Here is a 27693-nt window from a genome sequence, read left to right on the forward strand (position 1 = left end):
AGCTCCACTTATTCCAGTGGTTCCATTACAGATAAACAAACTATATCCAACTCAGCTTAAGTACTTAAAAGAATTTGACAAAGTACCCCCCACAAGAAGGTTTTGTCCAGTTATAACCTTTAGCTAGAGGCTAACGGAGCTAGCATAAACTAGCAAACTCAGGTTGTAACCATTAGCTAGATGCTAACGGAGCTAGCATGAGCTAGCAATCTCAGTTGTAGTCTTTAGCTAGATGCTAACGGAGCTAGCATGAGCTAGCAGTCTCAGTTGTAGTCTTTAGCTAGATGCTAAAAGAGCTAGCATGAACTAGAAAAACTCAGGCTGTAACCATGAGCTAGATGCTAACAGAGCTAGCAGGGTCTCAGATGGTGGCTGACTCCTGCCCAGTCTTCTCCTCTGCCTCCCCTCCTCCTCCTCCCTCTTCCTCTTTATTCTTCCTGTGCTTCTTCTTCTTGTTCTTGTGTTTGTGTTCCTTCCTTCCTTCGACGGGAGGCTCAACGTCGGCAGAATGCTTCTTGTGCTTCTTGTGTTTTTTATGTTTCTTGTGTTTCTTCTTCTTCTTCTTGTCCGTCGCCGTGGAGCCGCTGTGGTTGCTAGGGGAGCCGCCGGGGCTCTGGGAGGCGGGGCTCTGGGTGTTGTGTGAGGGGCTATGGCTCAGGCCACTGCCTCGCTCCCCGTCTGACCCCTCCCCTTCGCTGTAGTCGGGGACGAAGGCTGCCTCGTCCGTCTCTCTACCCAGGTCGGAACACAGACGCTGTCGCCTTGGCTCTGGCCCCGCCCCTCGACTCTCCTCCCTCCCTACCCCTCCTCTTCCTTCCTCCTTCACTCCTCTGGATTCGGTCTTAGCTGGTTTTCTAAAGTTCACCTGACCCTTTTTAAGGCCTCTGCCTTCCTCCCTCCTTCTAGTCCCCTCCTCCCTCCCTCTCCTCCCCTCTGTGTTGGCTGTTTTAGAGACACTACCCTGCACCTCCCTGCCTTGGCCACTAGGCGGTGCTGGTGAGACTTCTCTCCTCAGAGCGTCTCTGGGCACGGAGGAGGAAACCGCCAACGCCCCATTCTCCCTGGACGCTGAGTGCTGCTCCTCTTCCTCCTCCTCCTCCTCCTCTCTCTCCCACTTGGACCGGGGTGGAGGCTGGATGAGGACTCCTCCGGTCCCACGGTCCCTCCTCTCCCTGCCTGGGCTGGGGAACTGGACGGGACTGGGTCTCCTCTGGGTCTGTAGGTCCCGGGGTTTTGACACAGCACCCTGGCTCTGGCTCGGCTCAGACCTGCTGCTGCTGGAACACACAGATCCAAGATCAGGGGTTAGAGAGAACATCAACTAGAAACCATTATACCCATGTTATATACACAGATCTAGGACCAGGGGTTAGAAACCATTATACCCATGTTATATACACAGATCTAGGATCAGGGGTTAGAAACCATTATACCCATGTTATATACACAGATCTAGGATCAGGGGTTAGGAACCATTATACCCATGTTATATACACAGATCTAAGATCAGGGGTTAGAGAGAACATCAACTAGGAACCATTATACCCATGTTATATACACAGATCTAGGATCAGGGGTTAGAGAGAACATCAACTAGGAACCATTATACCCATGTTATATACACAGATCTAGGATCAGGGGTTAGGAACCATTATACCCATGTTATATACACAGATCTAGGATCAGGGGTTAGAAACCATTCTAACCAATGTTCCCTCATTTGTTTCGGGACTGAGACATTTCAGGTCAGCTGAGCTCAAACTCGAATGTTGTGAAAATACTGTGCAACTTCCGGCGGCCGTTTACTGTGAAGGCCCTTACCCGTTTACTGTGAAGGCCCTTACCCGTTTACTGGGAAGGCCCTTACCCGTTTACTGGGAAGGCCCTTACCCGTTTACTGTGAAGGCCCTTACCCGTTTACTGGGAAGGCTTTACTGGGAAGGCCCCACCCGTTTACTGTGAAGGCCCTTACCCGTTTACTGGGAAGGCTTTACTGTGAAGGCCCTTACCCGTTTACTGGGAAGGCTTTACTGTGAAGGCCCTTACCCGTTTACTGGGAAGGCCTTTACCCGTTTACTGTGAAGGCCCTTACCCGTTTACTGTGAAGGCCCTTACCCGTTTACTGTGAAGGCCCTTACCCGTTTACTGGGAAGGCTTTACTGGGAAGGCCCCACCCGTTTACTGTGAAGGCCCTTACCCGTTTACTGGGAAGGCTTTACTGTGAAGGCCCTTACCCGTTTACTGGGAAGGCTTTACTGTGAAGGCCCTTACCTGTTTACTGGGAAGGCTTTACTGTGAAGGCCCTTACCCGTTTACTGGGAAGGCCTTTACCCGTTTACTGGGAAGGCTTTACTGTGAAGGCCCTTACCCGTTTACTGGGAAGGCTTTACTGTGAAGGCCCTTACCCGTTTACTGGGAAGGCTTTACTGTGAAGGCCCTTACCCGTTTACTGGGAAGGCCCCACCCGTTTACTGTGAAGGCTTTACTGTGAAGGCCCTTACCCGTTTACTGGGAAGGCTTTACTGTGAAGGCCCTTACCCGTTTACTGGGAAGGCTTTACTGTGAAGGCCCTTACCCGTTTACTGGGAAGGCTTTACTGTGAAGGCCCTTACCCGTTTACTGGGAAGGCTTTACTGTGAAGGCCCTTACCCGTTTACTGGGAAGGCTTTACTGTGAAGGCCCTTACCCGTTTACTGGGAAGGTTTTACTGTGAAGGCCCTTACCCGTTTACTGGGAAGGCTTTACTGTGAAGGCCCTTACCCGTTTACTGGGAAGGCTTTACTGTGAAGGCCCTTACCCGTTTACTGGGAAGGCTTTACTGTGAAGGCCCTTACCCGTTTACTGTGAAGGCTTTACTGTGAAGGCCCTTACCCGTTTACTGGGAAGGCTTTACTGTGAAGGCCCTTACCCGTTTACTGTGAAGGCTTTACTGTGAAGGCCCTTACCCGTTTACTGGGAAGGCTTTACTGTGAAGGCCTACTGCAGCTCTGATTGGTTGTTGCACCGGTCTGTGCAGAATATTCGATCACAATTCTCACAGTAGAGGGAAACGCTGATAGTGTTAACTAAAGGAGAAAGCTCTAGAACGCTGATAAGTGTTAACTAAAGGAGAAAACACTATCAGCTTTCTAGAGCTTTCTCCTTTAGTTAACACTATCAGCTTTCTAGAGCTTTCTCCTTTAGTTAACACTATCAGCGTTCTAGAGCTTTCTCCTTTAGTTAACACTATCAGCGTTCTAGAGCTTTCTCCTTTAGTTAACACTATCAGCGTTCTAGAGCTTTCTCCTTTAGTTAACACTATCAGCGTTCTAGAACTTTCTCCTTTAGTTAACACTATCAGCGTTCTAGAGCTAACTGAAGGAGAAAGCTCTAGATAGTGTTAAACCACAATGATTGTTGATTAACAACACGGGCTAATAAAGAACCGTTGGAAGGTCAGAGGTCGAAAGGGCAACTCACCCAGTTGAAGTGACAGAGTGGTCTGATGAGTGGTGGGTCGTGGGCTCAGAACTCTTTCTGCTGATCTTTCTGGTCTTCCCAGAACCCTCCTTCACCACCACCACTGCTGTTGCTATTGCTCTGTCTTCAGCTACAGTCTCTCTCTGGGACCCTGCCGCTCGCTCCCCTGTAGAGGCAGGTCTGTCTACGGAGGACGAGGTCTTCTCTCCTTTCTGTTCCCTGGTGGCTGACTTCTCCCTGGATGATGACCTGTCCGTCTTGGCTGACGCTGGTCTCCCTCTCTCCTTGGAGCTCTCAGCTGGTCTCTCTCTCTCCTTGGAGCTCTCAGCTGGTCTCTCTCTCTCCTTGGAGCTCTCAGCTGGTCTCTCTCTCTCCTTGGAGCTCTCAGCTGGTCTCTCTCTCTCAGCGGGCGGCGTGTACCCGCTCTCTGTTCTCTCCCCGGTGACATCAGGTTTCTTAGCGATGGCCGAGCGTTCCGCGATGGTCATGCGGTCTAGAGAGACTGACCTTCCTCCTCCTCCTCCTCCTCCTCCTCTCTCCGGCAAACGTTCCCCTGACGACGGCCTCTCGGACCTAACAGACCTGACCTCTGACCTCTCGCCAGACAACCTCCGCTCCACCATCACCGCCACCCTCTCTGTCCCTCCATCCCTCTCTGCTCTCTCAGGACCAGCAGGTCTCTCTCCAGTAGAGGTGATAGTAGTGGTGATATTAGCAGCTGGAGCTGGTCTCTCCTCTGGGCGGGCCATACTGCTGTTCCTCCCCAGGTCTCTGTTCAGTTTGATTCTCCTCTGGGGGAAGGGTTTGACCTGCAGACCCATGAGAGGCCAGATAGACCCCCTGTCACTCTCTCTTCTGCCCGCCTCAGAGCTCCCTGGGATGGGCAGCAGCCCGTCGCCTCTCCCCTCTCTCCCCAGGTCCATGGAGGAACCAGGGATGGAGATGGAGATGGGATGGAAACGGTCTAGCCTCCCTGTCTGTGAGGAACCAGGGATGGGGAGCAGACCCTCTCCTCTACCCGACTCTCTGCATGCCAGGTTCAGGAGGAGGGAAGGCTTGGCAGGAAGTCCTCTCTGGAGGTACGGACCCTCGGCTCGGCGGAGCTTAGCTGGGGGCCCCCCCATCCCCCTGTCCATCCCCCTCCCCCTTTCCCTCTCTTCCACTCTCCTCCTCTTCTCCGCTGGGGAGGGAGGTGCAGGCTGGAGGGGGCGACCAGGGGGGCGTACCCCGACACTGTGAATGGGATCTCTCCTTCCCCCGCGGGCGTCGCCCAGGTGTTTAGGGAGGTCGTGGGGGTGAGGGGGGAGGGGGCGGGGCAGGGGGAGTTTAGCCAAACCTCCTCGAACAGTAGGGGTGCTCCGCCCCTTCTCTCTCTTGATTGGCTCGTCTGGTTTGACTGGTTTGGATGCTTTGGTTGGTTTAGCGGCTGAAGACTCTTTGTTCTTAGAGGCTGTGACCGTCGCCTCTCCTCCCGTCTTTCTCTTAACCTTCTCTCCTTTCACCTTTCCCTCCGTCTTTACTTTCACCTTACCCCCCTTCTCCTTCCTGCTCTTCTCTGATTGGCCGGACGAGGTGGGAGGGGTTTTACCGGACAGCAGCGCTGCCTTATTGGTCGAGACCTTGGTGGAGGTGGGTGGGGCTTTGCTAGGGGTCAGGGTGTGGAGATCATCCATTGGCTCGTCCCTGACGGGTGTGGCGTCTCCCCTGTCCAGCGATTGGTCGGCTGAATCCAGCTCCTCCCCGTTCTTCTTTTTCTTCAGTTTCTTCCCTTTCAGAGTTTTAGTTCCGCCCTCTGACGTTTTGGTTCCCCCCTGCGTGCGTTCCTTACTTCCGTCCCCCCTGACGGAGGCAGAGGGCAGAGCGGACAAGGCGTGGTGAGTTCTGTGGGTCCCCCTCTCTCACCCCTCCTCACCCGCCCCTGGGGGGAGTAGTCTCTGGGAGGAGGGGTGAGGCGGTCCCGCTCTCTGCTGCCCCGGCCACCGCGGTGGTGCACCGAGGCATGCTGGGTACTGTAGTCTTTGTAGTACTTGTTGTACCAGTCCCTGTACTCTTTCTCCCACTGTCTGTAGCTGTCTCTCTCCCAGCGCTCCCTGCCCCCGGGAGACAGGTCAGGTCCGCCTTTAGGCTCGTAAGGAGCCGGCTCTCGAGGGGGGGGCTTATGGTGACCTCTAACCCCTCCAGGACTCCTGCTCCTCCTGTAGCCCCCCGGGGAGCGAGACCTGGGCCGATACCCCCCTCCTCCTCCTCCTTCAGCTCCGTCTCCTCCTTCCCAGCCCCCACCACCACCACCACCTCGGTAAGGCGGAGGGGAGCGAGGAGAACCGGAGCGACGGTAGCCGTAGGAACGGGAGCGTGAGCGGGACCGTGGCGAGCGGCCGTAGGAGCGGCTGCGTCCTCCCCGGCCTCCGTTGCGTCTGGAGAAGGGGGAGCGTCCGTAAGACCTGGAACGGGAGCGGGAGCGGCTGGGGGTGTACGAGTAAGACCTGGAGCGGGAGCGAGGAGATCGGGAGTAGGGGGAACGGCTGAACGGAGAACGACTGTAGGAACGAGACCTGGGGAGGAGAGAAAAACACTTGATATGTCTGATTACCATCTCTACACAATTCATATCATCTCTGTCCTAGATATGAAAAACACTTGATATGTCTGATTACCATCTCTACACAATTCATATCATCTCTGTCCTAGATATATCTCCGTCAGAGAAGATATCTCCATGAACAGTTCAAGAGGTTTAATCCAGAACTATGATGAGATGTGGTGTTGTTACCTGGAGTAGGAGCGTCTCCGTCTCTTGGGAGCAGGTCTGTATTCCATCAGCTCTTTGGCAAAGTCTTTAGTGAACTCATCCAGCTTGGACGTTACCCTGGTAACACAGAGAGACAGGACTGGTCACATCCCATAATACATGTCTGAGGGAAACCTTTGAACAGGTCAATCTCTCTCAGCCACGGAACAGAAACTAATAGCCCGGGGTAACATCCCCCCCCCCCCCACTACTAGCCCGGGGTAACATTCCCCCCCCCACTACTAGCCCGGGGTAACATTCCCCCCCCCCACTACTAGCCCGGGGTAACATTCCCCCCCCCACTACTAGCCCGGGGTAACATTCCCCCCCCCCCACTACTAGCCCGGGGTAACATTCCCCCCCCCCACTACTAGCCCGGGGTAACATTCCCCCCCACTACTAGCCCGGGGTAACATTCCCCCCCACTACTAGCCCGGGGTAAGATTCCCCCCCCCCCCACTACTAGCCCGGGGTAACATTCCCCCCACTACTAGCCCGGGGTAAGATTCCCCCCCACTACTAGCCCGGGGTAACATTCCCCCCCACTACTAGCCCGGGGTAACATTCCCCCCCCCACTACTAGCCCGGGGTAACATTCCCCCCACTACTAGCCCGGGGTAACATTCCCCCCCACTACTAGCCCGGGGTAACATTCCCCCCCCCCACTACTAGCCCGGGGTAACATTCCCCCCACTACTAGCCCGGGGTAACATTCCCCCCACTACTAGCCCGGGGTAACATTCCCCCCACTACTAGCCCGGGGTAACATTCCCCCCACTACTAGCCCGGGGTAACATTCCCCCCACTACTAGCCCGGGGTAACATTCCCCCCACTACTAGCCCGGGGTAACATTCCCCCCACTACTAGCCCGGGGTAACATTCCCCCCCCACTACTAGCCCGGGGTAACATTCCCCCCCACTACTAGCCCGGGGTAACATCCCCCCCCCCCCCCACTACTAGCCCGGGGTAACATTCCCCCCCCACTACTAGCCCGGGGTAACATTTCCCCCCCCCCCCCACTACTAGCCCGGGGTAACATTCCCCCCCACTACTAGCCCTGGGTAACACACCCCCTCCCCCCCACTACTAGCCCGGGGTAACATTCCCCCCCCCATCAATAGCCCGGGGTAACATTCCCCCCCATTACTAGCCCGGGGTAACATTCCCCCCCCCCCCCCATTACTAGCCCGGGGTAACATTTCCCCCCCCACTACTAGCCCGGGGTAACATTCCCACCCACTACTAGCCCGGGGTAACATTCCCCCCCATTAATAGCCCGGGGTAACATTTCCTGTCCCCCCCCCCCCACTACTAGCCCGGGGTGACATTCCCCCCCACTACTAGCCCAGGGTAACATTCCCCCCCCCCCCCATTACTAGCCCGGGGTAACATTCCCCCCCACTACTAGCCCGAGGTAACATTCCCCCCCCACTACTAGCCCAGGGTAACATTCCCCCCCACTACTAGCCCGGGGTAACATTTCCCCCCCCCATTAATAGCCCGGGGTAACATTCCCCCCCACTACTAGCCCGGGTAACATTCCCCCCCCCCCCACTACTAGCCCGGGTAACATTCCCCCCCCCCCCCCCCCCACTACTAGCCCGGGGTAACATTTCCCCCCCCCCCACTACTAGCCCGGGGTAACATTTCCCCCCCCCCCCACTACTAGCCCGGGGTAACATTTCCCCCCCCACTACTAGCCCGGGGTAACATTTCCCCCCCCCCACTACTAGCCCGGGGTAATATTCCCCCCCCACTACTAGCCCGGGGTAACATTCCCCCCCCCAACTACTAGCCCGGGGTAACATTCCCCCCCCCCCAACTACTAGCCCGGGGTAACATTCCCCCCCCACTACTAGCCCGGGGTAACATTCCCCCCCCACTACTAGCCCGGGGTAACATTTCCCCCCCCCACTACTAGCCCGGGGTAACATTCCCCCCCCACTACTAGCCCGGGGTAACATTCCCCCCCCACTACTAGCCCGGGGTAACATTCCCCCCCACTACTAGCCCGGGGTAACATTCCCCCCCACTACTAGCCCGGGGTAACATTCCCCCCCACTACTAGCCCGGGGTAACATTCCCCCCCACTACTAGCCCGGGGTAACATTCCCCCCCCCCCCCCCAACTACTAGCCCGGGGTAACATTCCCCCCCCCCAACTACTAGCCCGGGGTAACATTCCCCCCCCCCAACTACTAGCCCGGGGTAACATTCCCCACCCCCCAACTACTAGCCCGGGGTAACATTCCCCCCCCACTACTAGCCCGGGGTAAAATTCCCCCCCACTACTAGCCCGGGGTAACATTCCCCCCCACTACTAGCCCGGGGTAACATTCCCCCCCACTACTAGCCCGGGGTAACATTCCCCCCCACTACTAGCCCGGGGTAACATTCCCCCCCACTACTAGGCCGGGGTAACATTCCCCCCACTACTAGCCCGGGGTAACATTCCCCCCCACTACTAGCCCGGGGTAACATTCCCCCCCACTACTAGCCCGGGGTAACATTCCCCCCCACTACTAGCCCGGGGTAACATTCCCCCCCACTACTAGCCCGGGGTAACATTCCCCCCACTACTAGCCCGGGGTAACATTCCCCCCCACTACTAGCCCGGGGTAACATTCCCCCCCACTACTAGCCCGGGGTAACATTCCCCCCCACTACTAGCCCGGGGTAACATTCCCCCCCACTACTAGCCCGGGGTAACATTCCCCCCCCCCCATTACTAGCCCGGGGTAACATTCCCCCCCACTACTAGCCCGAGGTAACATTCCCCCCCCACTACTAGCCCAGGGTAACATTCCCCCCCACTACTAGCCCGGGGTAACATTTCCCCCCCCCCCCATTAATAGCCCGGGGTAACATTCCCCCCCCACTACTAGCCCGGGTAACATTCCCCCCCCACTACTAGCCCGGGGTAACATTTCCCCCCCCCCCACTACTAGCCCGGGGTAACATTTCCCCCCCCCCCCCACTACTAGCCCGGGGTAACATTTCCCCCCCCCCCCCACTACTAGCCCGGGGTAACATTTCCCCCCCCACTACTAGCCCGGGGTAACATTTCCCCCCCCCCACTACTAGCCCGGGGTAATATTCCCCCCCCACTACTAGCCCGGGGTAATATTCCCCCCCCACTACTAGCCCGGGGTAACATTCCCCCCCCCCCAACTACTAGCCCGGGGTAACATTCCCCCCCCCCCAACTACTAGCCCGGGGTAACATTTCCCCCCCCCCACTACTAGCCCGGGGTAATATTCCCCCCCCCACTACTAGCCCGGGGTAACATTCCCCCCCACTACTAGCCCGGGGTAACATTCCCCCCCACTACTAGCCCGGGGTAACATTCCCCCCCACTACTAGCCCGGGGTAACATTCCCCCCCACTACTAGCCCGGGGTAACATTCCCCCCCACTACTAGCCCGGGGTAACATTCCCCCCCACTACTAGCCCGGGGTAACATTCCCCCCCACTACTAGCCCGGGGTAACATTCCCCCCCACTACTAGCCCGGGGTAACATTCCCCCCCACTACTAGCCCGGGGTAACATCCCCCCCCCCCCCACTACTAGCCCGGGGTAACATTCCCCCCCCCCCCCAACTACTAGCCCGGGGTAACATTCCCCCCCCCAACTACTAGCCCGGGGTAACATTCCCCCCCCCCCCAACTACTAGCCCGGGGTAACATTCCCCCCCCCCCCAACTACTAGCCCGGGGTAACATTCCCCCCCCACTACTAGCCCGGGGTAAAATTCCCCCCCACTACTAGCCCGGGGTAACATTCCCCCCCACTACTAGCCCGGGGTAACATTCCCCCCCACTACTAGCCCGGGGTAACATTCCCCCCCACTACTAGCCCGGGGTAACATTCCCCCCCCCACTACTAGCCCGGGGTAACATTCCCCCCCCCACTACTAGCCCGGGGTAACATTCCCCCCCCCACTACTAGCCCGGGGTAACATTCCCCCCCACTACTAGCCCGGGGTAACATTCCCCCCCACTACTAGCCCGGGGTAACATTCCCCCCCACTACTAGCCCGGGGTAACATTCCCCCCCACTACTAGGCCGGGGTAACATTCCCCCCCACTACTAGGCCGGGGTAACATTCCCCCCCCACTACTAGGCCGGGGTAACATTCCCCCCCCCACTACTAGGCCGGGGTAACATTCCCCCCCCCACTACTAGGCCGGGGTAACATTCCCCCCCCACTACTAGGCCGGGGTAACATTCCCCCCCACTACTAGCCCGGGGTAACTTCCCCCCCCCACTACTAGCCCGGGGTAACTTCCCCCCCCCACTACTAGCCCGGGGTAACATTCCCCCCCACTACTAGCCCGGGGTAACATTCCCCCCCACTACTAGCCCGGGGTAACATTCCCCCCCACTACTAGCCCGGGGTAACATTCCCCCCGACTACTAGCCCGGGGTAACATTCCCCCCCACTACTAGCCCGGGGTAACATTACAATGAATTCAACTGTTTACTAATCCCAGTAATGTGAAGATACCAGCCTCAGGCATAGCAGCCTCAGCAGCATCATTACAATGAATGAAATCAGGTGCAACTCACTGTTCCTGTTGGAGTCTTCTCTGTCTGTAGAAGTCCTCCTTGGAGAGGGGGGGTCCGGAGGATAGGAGGGGCGGGGGACCCAGCGAGTGGGGCTGGGTGTTGGGAGGGGGAACCCAGGGGGCATTAACCCCCGGAGGCATCTGGCCGTGTGTGTAGAGGGGCTGAGGGGGGTAGTTAACAGGGGGAGGGGGTCCGGTGGAGTAGGGAGGGGGGTAGGACTGGGGCGGGATGGAGTGGGGGTTGGGTGGAGGGTGGTAGAGGTTAGGGCCCGGGTAGAGGTGAGGGGCTGGGCCCGGGGCGGAAGGAAGGGGGTGGCGTGGGGGGGGAACGTGGTCAGAAAGAGGTCTGTAGGGTCTGGAGGGGGGTGAGAGAGGGGGAGGGTTACAATTTAGACTTGAGTCATTTAGTAGCTCTTATGCAAAGTTGACAAAACAGCATTACAGTAACCCTGTTATGACCTCTATATTCTATAGTCCTGTATTCTACAGTAACCCTGTTATGACCTCTATATTCTACAGTAACCCTGTTATGACCTCTATATTCTATAGTCCTGTATTCTACAGTAACCCTGTTATGACCTCTATATTCTATAGTCCTGTATTCTACAGTAACCCTGTTATGACCTCTATATTCTATAGTCCTGTATTCTACAGTAACCCTGTTATGACCTCTATATTCTATAGTCCTGTATTCTACAGTAACCCTGTTATGACCTCTATATTCTATAGTCCTGTATTCTACAGTAACCCTGTTATGACCTCTATATTCTATAGTCCTGTATTCTACAGTAACCCTGTTATGACCTCTATATTCTATAGTCCCGTGTGATCAGCGTCGTACCTGTCCCAAGGTGGTCTGGGTCCTCCTCTGTGGGAATGGGAGGGCTGTGGAGGTGGACCTGATGGGTGGGAGGGCCTTATGGGTGGAGGGTGACCAATCATAGGCATGTGGTATCCCTGGGAAACCAATCAGAGAGAAAGCTCAAGGAAATACACAGGAACATTTTAGGAAATGCAAATAAGATAGTTTTTTTTTTAAATGGGAATAGTGTGTCTTAGAATCTACAGAGGCTACGACAGGTCATAAGAGCCCTATGTAGCCTCTAAGACAACTAGTGTGTCTCACCTGAGGTCCGCTGTCGGCTGATCTGATTGGTGGCTCTGACACCATGTAAGGCCCCGCCTCCATCTCACTGAGAGAAAAAAACACCAATGAATCAGTCAGTTAATCAAATCAGTCAAATATCAACGGTTGAGATGTGTATCTGTGTGGCGTCCGTCGTCCCGGCAACTCACCCTGGCGGCGGTGGCTCGTTGTGATTGGCCAAGTGCCTTGGCTCCGCCCGGTGTGGTTCAGGGGCGGGGTCAGGAGAGATTGACACCTCAGGCGGTCCCATCGGTGGGGTCTGAATGGGCAGGCTTTGTGTCAGGGTGACAGGAGGAGTGAGGGAGGCTGGGGGGCGAGAGGCGTTGGCCAATAGGGGGTCCTGCTGGCGAGCGTTGGGCAATAGGGGGTCCTGCTGGCGAGCGTTGGGCAATAGGGGGTCCTGCTGGCGAGCGTTGGCCAATAGAGGGTCCTGCTGGCGAGCGCTAGCCAATAGGGGGTCCTGCTGGCGAGTGCTGGCCAATAGGGGGTCCTGTTGGCGAGTGCTGGCCAATAGGGGGTCCTGCTGGCGAGTGTTGGACAATAAGGGGTCCTGCTGGCGAGTGCTGGCCAATAGGGGGTCCTGCTGGCGAGTGCTGGCCAATAAGGGGTCCTGCTGGCGAGTGTTGGCCAATAGGGGGTCCTGCTGGCGTGAGCCGAGGGTTCTGAATGGCTGAGGCCGTGCTGGGGGTGGGGCAGACTGCTGCAGGGTTTTGTTTCGTGCTGGTTTGGTGTAACCAGACTCATTCTTAAAGTTATTCACTGCCTGAGGGGAGAAAGAGAGGGGAGAGAGAGAGAGAGAGGGGGAAGAGGGAGAGAGAGGGGGGAGAGAGAGAGGGGGAAGAGGGAGAGAGAGGGGGGAGATTTTGAATGAATAAATAAAGCTATAGTGTGTATGAGTGTAGTTTAATTAAGTGTGTGTGTGTGTGTGTGTGTGTGTGTGTGTGTGTGTGGTTTGTCAATGTGTGTGTGTGTGGGGTTTGGCCTAATGCGTCTCCGTGATGTGTACCTGTCGTAGGAACTTGTTAGCGATGAGAGCGTCAGGTGAGACGTCGGACTGTTTGCAGGTGAAACAGGTGTGTTCCTCTGAGTCCAGCAGATTGGTCCTGATACCTAGAGGTTAAAAGGTCATACACAGAAGTTAGAGGTCAGGGGTGAAACAAATACAGAACTGTTAATTGAGACAATAAGGACCCCCCCCCCCCCCTGCATTTCCAAAACACAGATTAAATCATCTGCCTGTTATATTGAATGTAAACAATGTTGTTGCTTCAGTAGAGTGATCAGGGGACTAGTTCATCACTAAATAAATGTTGTGTTGCTTCAGTAGAGTGATCAGGGGACTAGTTCATCACTAAATAAATGTTGTGTTGCTTCAGTAGAGTGATCAGGGGACTAGTTCATCACTAAATAAATGTTGTGTCGCTTCAGTAGAGTGGTCAGGGGACTAGTTCATCACCACTAAATAAATGTTGTGTTGCTTCAGTAGAGTGATCAGGGGACTAGTTCATCACTAAATAAATGTTGTGTTGCTTCAGTAGAGTGATCAGGGGACTAGTTCATCACTAAATAAATGTTGTGTTGCTTCAGTAGAGTGATCAGGGGACTAGTTCACCACTAAATAAATGTTGTGTTGCTTCAGTAGAGTGATCAGGGGACTAGTTCATCACTAAATAAATGTTGTGTTGCTTCAGTAGAGTGATCAGGGGACTAGTTCATCACCACTAAATAAATGTTGTTGCTTCAGTAGAGTGATCAGGGGACTAGTTCACCACTAAATAAATGTTGTGTTGCTTCAGTAGAGTGATCAGGGGACTAGTTCACCACTAAATAAATGTTGTGTTGCTTCAGTAGAGTGATCAGGGGACTAGTTCACCACTAAATAAATGTTGTGTTGCTTCAGTAGAGTGATCAGGGGACTAGTTCACCACTAAATAAATGTTGTGTTGCTTCAGTAGAGTGATCAGGGGACTAGTTCACCACTAAATAAATGTTGTGTTGCTTCAGTAGAGTGATCAGGGGACTAGTTCATCACTAAATAAATGCTGTGTTGCTTCAGTAGAGTGATCAGGGGACTAGTTCACCTCTAAATAAATGTTGTGTTGCTTCAGTAGAGTGATCAGGGGACTAGTTCATCACTAAATAAATGTTGTGTTGCTTCAGTAGTGATCAGGGGACTAGTTCATCACTAAATAAATGTTGTGTTGCTTCAGTAGAGTGATCAGGGGACTAGTTCATCATCATCACTAAATAAATGTTGTGTTGCTTCAGTAGTGATCAGGGGACTAGTTCATCACTAAATAAATGTTGTGTTGCTTCAGTAGAGTGATCAGGGGACTAGTTCATCACTAAATAAATGTTGTGTTGCTTCAGTAGAGTGATCAGGGGACTAGTTCATCACTAAATAAATGTTGTGTTGCTTCAGTAGAGTGATCAGGGGACTAGTTCATCACCACTAAATAAATGTTGTGTTGCTTCAGTAGAGTGATCAGGGGACTAGTTCATCACTAAATAAATGTTGTGTTGCTTCAGTAGAGTGATCAGGGGACTAGTTCATCACTAAATAAATGTTGTGTTGCTTCAGTAGAGTGATCAGGGGACTAGTTCATCACCACTAAATAAATGTTGTGTTGCTTCAGTAGAGTGATCAGGGGACTAGTTCATCACTAAATAAATGCTGTGTTGCTTCAGTAGAGTGATCAGGGGACTAGTTCATCACTAAATAAATGCTGTGTTGCTTCAGTAGAGTGATCAGGGGACTAGTTCATCACTAAATAAATGTTGTGTTGCTTCAGTAGAGTGATCAGGGGACTAGTTCATCACCACTAAATAAATGTTGTGTTGCTTCAGTAGAGTGATCAGGGGACTAGTTCATCACCACTAAATAAATGTTGTGTTGCTTCAGTAGAGTGATCAGGGGACTAGTTCACCACTAAATAAATGTTGTGTTGCTTCAGTAGAGTGATCAGGGGACTAGTTCATCATCACTAAATAAATGTTGTGTTGCTTCAGTAGAGTGATCAGGGGACTAGTTCATCACTAAATAAATGTTGTGTTGCTTCAGTAGAGTGATCAGGGGACTAGTTCATCACTAAATAAATGTTGTGTTGCTTCAGTAGAGTGATCAGGGGACTAGTTCATCACTAAATAAATGTTGTGTTGCTTCAGTAGAGTGATCAGGGGACTAGTTCATCACTAAATAAATGTTGTGTTGCTTCAGTAGAGTGATCAGGGGACTAGTTCATCACTAAATAAATGTTGTGTTGCTTCAGTAGAGTGATCAGGGGACTAGTTCATCACCACTAAATAAATGTTGTGTTGCTTCAGTAGAGTGATCAGGGGACTAGTTCATCACCACTAAATAAATGTTGTGTTGCTTCAGTAGAGTGATCAGGGGACTAGTTCATCACCACTAAATAAATGTTGTGTTGCTTCAGTAGAGTGATCAGGGGACTAGTTCATCACCACTAAATAAATGTTGTGTTGCTTCAGTAGAGTGATCAGGGGACTAGTTCATCACCACTAAATAAATGTTGTGTTGCTTCAGTAGTGATCAGGGGACTAGTTCACCACTAAATAAATGTTGTGTTGCTTCAGTAGAGTGATCAGGGGACTAGTTCATCACTAAATAAATGTTGTGTTGCTTCAGTAGAGTGATCAGGGGACTAGTTCACCACTAAATAAATGTTGTGTTGCTTCAGTAGAGTGATCAGGGGACTAGTTCATCACCACTAAATAAATGTTGTGTTGCTTCAGTAGAGTGATCAGGGGACTAGTTCACCACTAAATAAATGTTGTGTTGCTTCAGTAGAGTGATCAGGGGACTAGTTCATCACTAAATAAATGTTGTTGCTTCAGTAGTGACCAGGGGACTAGTTCATCACTAAATAAATGTTGTGTTGCTTCAGTAGAGTGATCAGGGGACTAGTTCACCACTAAATAAATGTTGTGTTGCTTCAGTAGAGTGATCAGGGGACTAGTTCACCACTAAATAAATGTTGTGTTGCTTCAGTAGAGTGATCAGGGGACTAGTTCACCACTAAATAAATGTTGTGTTGCTTCAGTAGAGTGATCAGGGGACTAGTTCATCACTAAATAAATGTTGTGTTGCTTCAGTAGAGTGATCAGGGGACTAGTTCATCACCACTAAATAAATGTTGTGTTGCTTCAGTAGAGTGATCAGGGGACTAGTTCATCACTAAATAAATGTTGTGTTGCTTCAGTAGAGTGATCAGGGGACTAGTTCATCACTAAATAAATGTTGTGTTGCTTCAGTAGAGTGATCAGGGGACTAGTTCATCACTAAATAAATGTTGTGTTGCTTCAGTAGAGTGATCAGGGGACTAGTTCATCACTAAATAAATGTTGTGTTGCTTCAGTAGTGATCAGGGGACTAGTTCATCACCACTAAATACATGTTGTGTTGCTTCAGTAGAGTGATCAGGGGACTAGTTCATCACCACTAAATAAATGTTGTGTTGCTTCAGTAGAGTGATCAGGGGACTAGTTCATCACTAAATAAATGTTGTGTTGCTTCAGTAGAGTGATCAGGGGACTAGTTCATCACTAAATAAATGTTGTGTTGCTTCAGTAGTGATCAGGGGACTAGTTCATCACTAAATAAATGTTGTGTTGCTTCAGTAGAGTGATCAGGGGACTAGTTCACCACTAAATAAATGTTGTGTTGCTTCAGTAGAGTGATCAGGGGACTAGTTCATCACCACTAAATAAATGTTGTGTTGCTTCAGTAGAGTGATCAGGGGACTAGTTCATCACCACTAAATAAATGTTGTTGCTTCAGTAGTGATCAGGGGACTAGTTCATCACCACTAAATAAATGTTGTGTTGCTTCAGTAGAGTGATCAGGGGACTAGTTCATCACCACTAAATAAATGCTGTGTTGCTTCAGTAGAGTGATCAGGGGACTAGTTCATCACCACTAAATAAATGTTGTGTTGCTTCAGTAGAGTGATCAGGGGACTAGTTCATCACCACTAAATAAATGCTGTGTTGCTTCAGTAGAGTGATCAGGGGACTAGTTCACCACTAAATAAATGTTGTGTTGCTTCAGTAGAGTGATCAGGGGACTAGTTCATCACCACTAAATAAATGTTTTGTTGCTTCAGTAGAGTGATCAGGGGACTAGTTCATCACCACTAAATAAATGCTGTGTTGCTTCAGTAGAGTGATCAGGGGACTAGTTCACCACTAAATAAATGTTGTGTTGCTTCAGTAGAGTGATCAGGGGACTAGTTCACCACTAAATAAATGTTGTGTTGCTTCAGTAGAGTGATCAGGGGACTAGTTCACCACTAAATAAATGTTGTGTTGCTTCAGTAGAGTGATCAGGGGACTAGTTCATCACCACTAAATAAATGTTGTGTTGCTTCAGTAGAGTGATCAGGGGACTAGTTCATCACCACTAAATAAATGTTGTGTTGCTTCAGTAGAGTGATCAGGGGACTAGTTCATCATCATCACTAAATAAATGTTGTGTTGCTTCAGTAGAGTGATCAGGGGACTAGTTCATCACCACTAAATAAATGCTGTGTTGCTTCAGTAGAGTGATCAGGGGACTAGTTCACCACTAAATAAATGTTGTGTTGCTTCAGTAGAGTGATCAGGGGACTAGTTCATCACTAAATAAATGTTGTGTTGCTTCAGTAGAGTGATCAGGGGACTAGTTCATCACTAAATAAATGTTTTTAAAACATTCAAACAGAAAATAGCTTTGTTTCCATGACAACAGAAGGGCAACACTATTCGGCTGGCAGCCACACAACTTAACTTACAATGAAAGAGCAAGGAACGTTTTGCCAAGGCCATCAGATGTCTTATTGGCAGAGAGAGATTTACAGTCAGCTACATTTCCTAATGTCTTTAAGTTAATCTTGCAAGATATTTCTGTTTTTAAATTATTATTTTATGCTTTATAAAGGCAGAATTCTGACCCAAAAATAACCTAGGGATGGGAAATGCCCAAATATAGGCATGGGAAATGCCCAAATATAACCTAGGGATGGGAAATGCCCAAATATAACCTAGGGATGGGAAATGCCCAAATATAACCTAGGGATGGGAAATGCCCAAATATAACCTAGGGATGGGAAATGCCCAAATATAACCTAGGGATGGGAAATGCCCAAATATAGGCATGGGAAATGCCAATATAACCTAGGGATGGGAAATGCCCAAATATAGGCATGGGAAATGCCCAAATATAACCTAGGCATTGGAAATGCCATGGGCCTCACGATACGATCGCGATACTTAGGCGCCGATGCCACGTGTTTTAGGATTCAATACTGCGATGTTAGTGCGATTTCGATGTTCCAGACATATTGCTCACCACATGTCTGCTGCTATCGAAAAAGGAAGATAAAAGAGTTTCACAAAGACAATGCTAACTAGCATTAGCGCAATGACTGGCAGTCTACAGGAACAGCTAGCATGCCATCTGTTCATCCCACTCTGGGGAAGTGGGGCCCTGGGTCACCGGTTTGACTGGGCGGGGGGGTTGGGTCACCGGTTTGACTGGGCGGGGGGGTTGGGTCACCGGTTTGTCTGGGCGGGGTGGGGGGGGGGGGACCTGGACCAGCTGTGTGTGTGTGTTAACTCACAGTCGTCAGGTTGTTACAGCCGTGTGTGTGTGTGTGTGTTAACTCACAGTCGTCAGGTTGTTACAGCCGTGTGTGTGTGTGTGTTAACTCACAGTCGTCAGGTTGTTACAGCCGTGTGTGTGTGTGTGTTAACTCACAGTCGTCAGGTTGTTACAGCTGTGTGTGTGTGTGTGTGTTAACTCAGTCGTCAGGTTGTTACAGCCGTGTGTGTGTGTGTGTTAACTCACAGTCGTCAGGTTGTTACAGCCGTGTGTGTGTGTGTTAACTCACAGTCGTCAGGTTGTTACAGCCGTGTGTGTGTGTGTGTGTTAACTCACAGTCGTCAGGTTGTTACAGCCGTGTGTGTGTGTGTGTGTGTTAACTCACAGTCGTCAGGTTGTTACAGCCGTGTGTGTGTGTGTGTGTGTTAACTCACAGTCGTCAGGTTGTTACAGCCGTGTGTGTGTGTGTGTTAACTCACAGTCGTCAGGTTGTTACAGCTGTGTGTGTGTGTGTGTGTTAACTCACAGTCGTCAGGTTGTTACAGCCGTGTGTGTGTGTGTGTTAACTCACAGTCGTCAGGTTGTTACAGCCGTGTGTGTGTGTGTTAACTCACAGTCGTCAGGTTGTTACAGCCGTGTGTGTGTGTGTGTGTTAACTCACAGTCGTCAGGTTGTTACAGCCGTGTGTGTGTGTGTGTGTGTTAACTCACAGTCGTCAGGTTGTTACAGCCGTGTGTGTGTGTGTGTGTGTTAACTCACAGTCGTCAGGTTGTTACAGCCGTGTGTGTGTGTTAACTGACAGTCGTCAGGTTGTTACAGCCGTGTGTGTGTGTTAACTCACAGTCGTCAGGTTGTTACAGCCGTGTGTGTGTGTGTGTTAACTCACAGTCGTCAGGTTGTTACAGCCGTGTGTGTGTGTGTGTTAACTCACAGTCGTCAGGTTGTTACAGCCGTGTGTGTGTGTGTGTGTGTTAACTCACAGTCGTCAGGTTGTTACAGCCGTGTGTGTGTGTGTGTTAACTCACAGTCGTCAGGTTGTTACAGCCGTGTGTGTGTGTGTGTTAACTCACAGTCGTCAGGTTGTTACAGCCGTGTGTGTGTGTGTGTTAACTCACAGTCGTCAGGTTGTTACAGCCGTGTGTGTGTGTGTGTTAACTCACAGTCGTCAGGTTGTTACAGCCGTGTGTGTGTGTGTGTTAACTCACAGTCGTCAGGTTGTTACAGCCGTGTGTGTGTGTGTTAACTCACAGTCGTCAGGTTGTTACAGCCGTGTGTGTGTGTTAACTCACAGTCGTCGCAGTAGGAGTTACCACAGCAGGGTATGACCACAGCATCATTCATCAGGTCGTTACCTGGAACAGATTAGAAGACTGAATCACTTTGTTTAAGACATTTTAACAACAAGTCTCTGCTCAGATGTCATTTTTTTGGGGTGTTTGACAAAAACATCTCCTAGTTAAATTAAACCAATAAATAAATTGTATAATTAAAGTGTAATAATAATAATAATAATAATAATGAATGCGTTAATTACAGATGGGGCAGAGCAGCTCATCAGGGATTGGATCAGCCTCATCTTCAGACGATGACGCTTCACGAGGAACAAAGGGGGGACGTTCCTTCTTACCCAGAGCATAGGCCTCCCTGCAACACATTATCTATAGTCTCTCCTTCTTACCCAGAACACGAAAACACAAAATGAGCACAGAGACAGAGAGACAGAGAGAGACACAGAGACAGAGAGAGAGACACAGAGAGAGAGACACAGAGAGAGAGACACAGAGAGAGAGACACAGAGAGAGAGAGGAGAGAAGAGAAGAGAGAGAGACAGAGAGAGAGAGAGACACAGAGACAGACAGAGAGAGACACAGAGAGAGAGAGAAGAGAGAGAGAGAGAGAGAGACACAGAGAGAGAGAAGAGACAGAGAGAGACACAGAGAGAGAGAAGAGAGAGAGAGACAGAGAGAGACACAGAGAGAGAGAAGAGAGAGAGAGAGACACAGAGAGAGAGAAGAGAGAGAGAGAGACACAGAGAGAGACAGAGAGAGACACAGAGAGAGAGAGAAGAGAGAGAGACAGAGAGAGACACAGAGAGAAAGAAGAGAGAGAGAGACACAGAGACAGACAGAGAGAGACACAGTGTGGTACATACGCGTCTATAGCAGGAATAGCATATTCTCCAGTGCTGGTCAACATGGCTCCTTTAGTTCCTGGTTCAGCCTTCACCATAAAGCTCTGAGGGATTCCCTTACTGGTCCTGATTGGCTTAGGAGCCTCTACGCTCTTATCCTACAACACAGATACCATATGTAATGTTATGTAGTGTATATGTAGGGATGCCCTTACTGGCTTAGGGGCCTCTACGCTCTTATCCTACAACACAGATACCATATGGCATGTTATGTAGTGTATATGTTATGTAGTGTATATGTCATGTTATGTAGTGTATATGTAGGGATGCCCATACTGGCTTAGGAGCCTCCACGCTCTTATCCTACAACACAGATACCATATGTCATGTTATGTAGTGTATATGTCATGTTATGTAGTGTATATGTAGAGAGGCCCTTACTGGTCCTTACTGGCTTAGGAGCCTCTACGCTCTTATCCTACAACACAGATACAATATGTCATGTTATGTAGTGTATATGTCATGTTATGTAGTGTATATGTAGGGATGCCCTTACTGGTCCTGATTGGCTTAGGAGCCTCTACGCTCTTATCCTACAACACAGATACCATATGTCATGTTATGTAGTGTATATGCAGTGTTGTGTAGTGTAGTGTTGTGTAGTGTAGTGTAGTGCTGTGTAGTGCTGTGTAGTGTAGTGTAGTGTAGTGCTGTGTAGTGTATATGTAGTGTAGATGTAGTGTAGTGTATATGTAGTGTTGTGTAGTGTAGTGTAGTGCAGTGTAGTGCTGTGTAGTGCAGTGCAGTGTAGTGTAGTGTAGTGCTGTGTAGTGTAGTGCTGTGTAGTGCAGTGTAGTGTATATGTAGTGTAGTGTTGTGTAGTGTTGTGTTGTGTGGTGCTGTGTAGTGCAGTGTAGTGCAGTGTAGTGCAGTGTAGTGCTGTGTAGTGCTGTGTAGTGTAGTGTAGTGTAGTGTAGTGTAGTGCTGTGTAGTGCTGTGTAGTGTATATGTAGTGTAGTGTATATGTAGTGTAGTGTATATGTAGTGTAGTGTATATGTAGTGTAGTGTAGTGTAGTGCAGTGTAGTGCAGTGTAGTGCTGTGTAGTGTAGTGTAGTGTAGTGTAGTGTAGTGTAGTGCTGTGTAGTGCTGTGTAGTGTAGTGCTGTGTAGTGTATATGTAGTGTAGTGTATATGTAGTGTAGTGTATATGTAGTGTAGTGTATATGTAGTGTAGTGTATATGTAGTGTAGTGTATATGTAGTGTAGTGTAGTGCAGTGTAGTGCAGTGTAGTGCAGTGTAGTGCTGTGTAGTGCTGTGTAGTGTAGTGTAGTGCAGTGCAGTGCTGTGTAGTGTAGTGCTGTGTAGTGCTGTGTAGTGTAGTGTTATGTAGTGTTGTGTTGTGTCGTACCATCTGCATGGGGCAGTGTTTGATGTAGTGTCCGTTCTTGCCACAGCGATAGCAGGTGTAATGTGCAGGAGGCGGTCCTATGGCCTTCTTAGAGTAACTGAGGAGGAGACACAGAAAAAAAACACATTGCTCACGGACTCAACCTTTTTCACCAAGTAGACCGGAATACTGGGTCGATTCCAAAACAACCAAAGAGCGTTGAAGCGTGAGGCTAAACTTGTCTCCGTTTTTACGTACACGTACAAACAGTGTACACGCACGTACACAGAAACTCTGTGACAGAGAGCATCATCTTGCATCACCCCATCATCTACGGTTCACGCTGCCACTGAGTCTCAAGTTTAAACATTAGACTACAGTTCACTGAAACAGCAGAGGTGTGGAGTCCACGCTCGAGTCGGACTCCAGTCAACAACATTTTATTGACTTGAGACGCGACTCGATAGAAAATAAAAACAACTTGAGACTTGACTTGAACTGTACTTTGACTTGAGATTGAGGACTAGCATTTGGCCAGGTTATGAGTAACATTTTGATGACTTGAGACTTGACTTGAACTGTACTTTGACTTGAGATTGAGGACTAGCATTTGGCCAGGGTATGAGTAACATTTTGACACTCATTTCCCATAGATTATGCTTCTCCTCACGCAGCCAGAGACAGACCGATTGGCTAGTGAATACTTATGTGAAATGTGATATTTCAGACAAATTTTTTTAATGGGGTATTGTGATGTCATTATGGGGTATTGTGATGTCATTATTAGGTATTGTGATGTCATTATGGGGTATTGTGATGTCATTATGGGGTATTGTGTGTAGATTGATGAGGGGGGGGGGGGGGACAATGTAATCCATTTTAAAATAAGGCTGTAACATAAATGTGGAAAAAGGTCAAGGGCTCTGAATACTTTCCGAAAGCACTGTATAACACATCTTTAGATGGTTCTTCATTTTTAACGAAAATGTCAGATGAGACCGTGGGACTATATGGAGGTTCTATATGGAGTTGAAGACAGACAGATTTTTTATAGATTTTATTATTATTATTATTATTATTATTATTTTTAACTTGACTTGAATAAAAGGTGTGATTCGACAGAAGCCAGAGAACGCTACCTGCCTGAGTGCATTGCGCCAACTGTAAAGTTTGGTGGAGGAGGAATAATGGTCTGGGGCTGTTTTTCATGGTTCGGGCCCCTTAGTTCCAGTGAAGGCAAATCTTAACGCTACAGCATACAATGACATTCTACAAGATTCTGCACTTCCAACTTTGTAGCAACAGTTTGAGGCCTTTCCTGTTTCAGCATGACAACACCCCCCACACACAGAGCGAGGTCCATACAGAAATGTTTTGTTGAGATCAGTATGGAAGAACTTGACTGGCTTGCACAGAGCCCTGCCCTCAACCCTATCAAACACCTTTGGGATGAAATAGTCCTCCCAACTGTGAGACAGGTCTAACCACCCAACCTCCTGACCTTTCTAATGCTTGTGGCTGAATGGAAGCAAGTCCCCTGCAGAAATGTTCCAACATCTAGTGGAAAGCCTTCCCAGAGGAGTGGAGGCTGTTATAGCAGCAATGTTCCAACATCTAGTGGAAAGCCTTCCCAGAAGAGTGGAGGCTGTTATAGCAGCAATGTTCCAACATCTAGTGGAAAGCCTTCCCAGAAGAGTGGAGGCTGTTATAGCAGCAATGTTCCAACATCTAGTGGAAAGCCTTCCCAGAGGAGTGGAGGCTGTTATAGCAGCAATGTTCCAACATCTAGTGGAAAGCCTTCCCAGAAGAGTGGAGGCTGTTATAGCAGCAAAGGGGGGGACCAACTCCATATTAAAGCCTTCCCAGAAGAGTGGAGGCTGTTATAGCAGCAAAGGGGGGGACCAACTCCATATTAAAGCCTTCCCAGAAGAGTGGAGTCTGTTATAGCAGTAAAGGGGGGACCAACTCCATATTAATGCCAATGATTTTGTAATGAGATGTTCGAGGCACAGGTGTCCACATACTTTTGGTCATGTAGTGTATCTTTATGAGCTGGATTGCCTGTCTTTGCAATCAGTTTATTTTAGTTTGCTCCCGTTAGCATATTTAGCTAGACGCCTCCATGGAAATGCTCTATCAGTTGTACTAATTTTGTTAGCATTCTGGTAATAGACACCCAATGGGATTTTTGTTGTTGCATTTTCAGCACTAAGACATTAATACTGTAAATCCTCTCTGGGATGAGAAGGACGGCGTGATCACGCGGATACCGCCCAACCCTGCTGTGTGTGTTACACTCACTGTATGGGGTCATATTCACTGTTGGACTGGGACATCATGGCTCTGATCTTGTCATCCTCTGATGCATTGGCCTCCGCTAGGTTGGCAGTCTAAAGAGAAAAGGGAGGAATGGGAGGAGAGGGGGGAGAGGGGGAGAGAGGAATGAGGAGAGGGATGAGGAGTATGGGAGAGAGGAATGAGGAGAGGGATGAGGAGAGGAATGAGGAGAGGGATGAGGAGGAGTATGGGGGAGAGGAATGAGGAGAGGGATGAGGAGGAGTATGGGCGAGAGGAATGAGGAGTATGGGCGAGAGGAATGAGGAGTATGGGGGAGAGGAATGAGGAGAGGGATGAGAAGGAGTATGGGGGAGAGGAATGAGGAGAGGGATGAGGAATGAGGAGAGGGATGAGGAGGAGTATGGGCGAGAGGAATGAGGAGAGGGATGAGGAGGAGTATGGGCGAGAGGAATGAGGAGAGGGATGAGGAGGAGTATGGGCGAGAGGAATGAGGAGAGGGATGAGGAGGAGTATGGGCGAGAGGAATGAGGAGAGGGATGAGGAGTATGGGCGAGAGGAATGAGGAGAGGAATGAGGAGAGGAATGGGATGAGGAGAGGAATGAGGAGAGGGATGAGGAGAAGGATGAGGAGAGGGATGAGGAGAGGGATGAGGAGTATGGGCGAGAGGGATGAGGAGAGGGATGAGGAGTATGGGCGAGAGGAATGAGGAGAGGGATGAGGGGGAGTATGGGCGAGAGGGATGAGGAGAGGGATGAGGAGGAGTATGGGCGAGAGGAATGAGGAGAGGGATGAGGAGGAGTATGGGCGAGAGGAATGAGGAGAGGGATGAGAGGAATGAGGAGAGGGATGAGGAGTATGGGGGAGAGGAATGAGGAGAGGGGGAGGAGGAGTATGGGCGAGAGGAATGAGGAGAGGAATGAGGAGGAGTATGGGCGAGAGGGATGAGGAGAGGAATGAGGAGAGGAATGAGGAGAGGAATGAGGAGAGAGGAATGAGGAAAGGGATGAGGAGAGAGGAATGAGGAAAGGGATGAGGAGAGAGGAATGAGGAAAGGGATGAGGAGAGAGGAATGAGGACAGGGGTGAGGAGAGAGGAATGAGGAGAGAGGAATGAGGAAAGGGATGAGGAGAGAGGAATGAGGAGAGGGATGAGGAGTATGGGCGAGAGGAATGAGGAGTATGGGCGAGAGGAATGAGGAGAGGGATGAGGGGGAGTATGGGCGAGAGGGATGAGGAGAGGGATGAGGAGGAGTATGGGCGAGAGGAATGAGGAGAGGGATGAGGAGGAGTATGGGCGAGAGGAATGAGGAGAGGGATGAGGAGGAGTATGGGCGAGAGGAATGAGGAGAGGAATGAGGAGTATGGGCGAGAGGAATGAGGAGAGGGATGAGGAGTATGGGGGAGAGGAATGAGGAGAGGGATGAGGAGTATGGGCGAGAGGAATGAGGAGAGGAATGAGGAGAGGAATGGGATGAGGAGAGGAATGAGGAGAGGGATGAGGAGAAGGATGAGGAGAGGGATGAGGAGAGGGATGAGGAGTATGGGCGAGAGGGATGAGGAGAGGGATGAGGAGTATGGGCGAGAGGAATGAGGAGAGGGATGAGGGGGAGTATGGGCGAGAGGGATGAGGAGAGGGATGAGGAGGAGTATGGGCGAGAGGAATGAGGAGAGGGATGAGGAGGAGTATGGGCGAGAGGAATGAGGAGAGGGATGAGAGGAATGAGGAGAGGGATGAGGAGTATGGGGGAGAGGAATGAGGAGAGGGGGAGGAGGAGTATGGGCGAGAGGAATGAGGAGAGGAATGAGGAGGAGTATGGGCGAGAGGGATGAGGAGAGGAATGAGGAGAGGAATGAGGAGAGGAATGAGGAGAGAGGAATGAGGAAAGGGATGAGGAGAGAGGAATGAGGAAAGGGATGAGGAGAGAGGAATGAGGAAAGGGATGAGGAGAGAGGAATGAGGAAAGGGATGAGGAGAGAGGAATGAGGAGAGAGGAATGAGGAAAGGGATGAGGAGAGAGGAATGAGGAGAGGGATGAGGAGTATGGGCGAGAGGAATGAGGAGTATGGGCGAGAGGAATGAGGAGAGGGATGAGGGGGAGTATGGGCGAGAGGGATGAGGAGAGGGATGAGGAGGAGTATGGGCGAGAGGAATGAGGAGAGGGATGCGGAGGAGGATGGGCGAGAGGAATGAGGAGAGGGATGAGGAGGAGTATGGGCGAGAGGAATGAGGAGAGGAATGAGGAGTATGGGCGAGAGGAATGAGGAGAGGGATGAGGAGTATGGGGGAGAGGAATGAGGAGAGGGATGAGGAGTATGGGGGAGAGGAATGAGGAGAAGGATGAGGAGTATGGGGGAGAGGAACGAGGAGAGGGGGAGGAGGAGTATGGGCGAGAGGAATGAGGAGAGGAATGAGGAGAGGAATGAGGAGGAGTATGGGCGAGAGGAATGAGGAGAGGAATGAGGAGGAGTATGGGCGAGAGGAATGAGGAGAGGGATGAGGAGAGGAATGAGGAGAGGAATGAGGAGAGGAATGAGGAGAGGAATGAGGAGAGGAATGAGGAGAGGAATGAGGAGAGGAATGAGGAGAGGGATGAGGAGAGGGATGAGGAGAGGAATGAGGAGAGGGATGAGGAGAGGGATGAGGAGAGAGGAATGAGGAGAGAGGAATGAGGAAAGGGATGAGGAGAGAGGAATGAGGAAAGGGATGCGGAGAGAGGAATGAGGAAAGGGATGAGGAGAGAGGAATGAGGAGAGGGATGAGGAGAGAGGAATGGAGTTAGAGGAAGATGCCAAGAGTTAAGGTGATAATCAATTTACATTTTAATTCATGCCTCAAATTGAGTTGAAATTAAATGAACCCCAACCGGATTCCCAAAGACCAAAAACACACACACAGAGAGAGAGACAGTACCTTAGAGAGCTGGGCCAGGGAGACGGACGGTGAAGAGTCGGTCTGAAGGAGAAGAGCAACATTAAGACAGAGCAGAGTCAAGGTGGGACATCACCACCTGTCTGCCTGGGAGCAGACACGGGCTCAAATCTAGATGACACGGCTTCTTCCCGTCTCCTTCTGAAAAGACACTGGAGGAGGAGAAGATACCATCCACCCGTCTTTTGAGGAGGAGACAGGAGATAGGAGGTGAGGAATCAAGGACACACAGTAGATTGATCACCCCTATTCCACAGCCAGAGAGGCAGATCATATACATCCAGTCAACTCATATCACTACTACAGTGTGACAGTTTCACCAATGTTATGGTTCAGTAGTTCTGACCAGAAGACCATCAGGAACACCATGGTGGAGGGGTCAGAG

The 27693-nt window shown here is 50.6% G+C and overlaps 1 pseudogene; it reads right to left on the minus strand.

Annotated features, from left to right (window-relative positions):
- Nucleotides 1-361: 361 nt before the first annotated feature.
- LOC139394273 (E3 ubiquitin-protein ligase RBBP6-like) lies at nucleotides 362-27693 on the minus strand (annotated as a pseudogene).

Source organism: Oncorhynchus clarkii, unplaced genomic scaffold (genome assembly GCF_045791955.1).
Source record: "Oncorhynchus clarkii lewisi isolate Uvic-CL-2024 unplaced genomic scaffold, UVic_Ocla_1.0 unplaced_contig_458_pilon_pilon, whole genome shotgun sequence".
Classification (NCBI taxonomy): domain Eukaryota; kingdom Metazoa; phylum Chordata; class Actinopteri; order Salmoniformes; family Salmonidae; genus Oncorhynchus; species Oncorhynchus clarkii.